Below are 1,111 nucleotides of genomic sequence, written 5' to 3'. Positions count from 1 at the left end.
GGTTTCTGGAGGGTTCCCCGGTCAGGATGGTGGTCAGGACGATGGTCAGGACGATGGTCAGGAAGGTGGTCAGACGGTGGTCAGACGGTGGTCAGGACGATGGTCAGGACGATGGTCAGGAAGGTGGTCAGACGGTGGTCAGACGGTGGTCAGGACGATGGTCAGGACGATGGTCAGGAAGGTGGTCAGACGGTGGTCAGGACGATGGTCAGGAAGGTGGTCAGGATAGTGGTCAGGACGGTGGTCAGGATGGTGGACAGGATAGTGGTCAGGATGGTGGTCAGGACGGTGGTCAGGATGGTGGTCAGGACGGTGGTCATGACGGTGGTCAGGATGGTGGTCAGGACGGTGGTCAGGATGGTGGACAGGATAGTGGTCAGGATGGTGGTCAGGACGGTGGTCAGGATAGTGGTCAGGATGGTGGTCAGGACGGTGGTCAGGATAGTGGTCAGGACGGTGGTCAGGACGGTGGTCAGGACGGTGGTCAGGATGGTGGTCAGGACGGTGTTCAGGACGGTGGTCAGGATAGTGGTCAGGATAGTGGTCAGGACGGTGGTCAGGATGGTGGTCAGGATAGTGGTCAGGATGGTGATCAGGATAGTGGTCAGGACGGTGGTCAGGACGGTGGTCAGGATAGTGGTCAGGATGGTGGTCAGGATAGTGGTCAGGATAGTGGTCAGGACGGTGGTCAGGATAGTGGTCAGGATGGTGGTCAGGATAGTGGTCAGGATAGTGGTCATGCGGTGGTCAGGATGGTGGTCAGGATAGTGGTCAGGACGGTGGTCAGGATGGTGGTCAGGTTGGTGGTCAGGATAGTGGTCAGGATGGTGATCAGGATAGTGGTCAGGACGGTGGTCAGGACGGTGGTCAGGATAGTGGTCAGGATGGTGGTCAGGACGGTGGTCAGGACGGTGGTCAGGACGGTGGTCAGTATGGTGGTCAGGATGGTGGTCAGGTTGGTGGTCAGGATAGTGGTCAGGATGGTGATCAGGATGGTGGTCAGGTTGGTGGTCAGGATAGTGGTCAGGATAGTGGTCAGGATAGTGGTCATGCGGTGGTCAGGATAGTGGTCAGGATAGTGGTCAGGATAGTGGTCATGCGGTGGTCAGGA

Source organism: Austrofundulus limnaeus, unplaced genomic scaffold (genome assembly GCF_001266775.1).
Source record: "Austrofundulus limnaeus strain Quisiro unplaced genomic scaffold, Austrofundulus_limnaeus-1.0 Scaffold1515, whole genome shotgun sequence".
Taxonomy (NCBI): domain Eukaryota; kingdom Metazoa; phylum Chordata; class Actinopteri; order Cyprinodontiformes; family Rivulidae; genus Austrofundulus; species Austrofundulus limnaeus.
The sequence above is the reverse complement of the archived record's forward strand: the minus strand, read 5'-3'. Positions refer to the sequence as shown.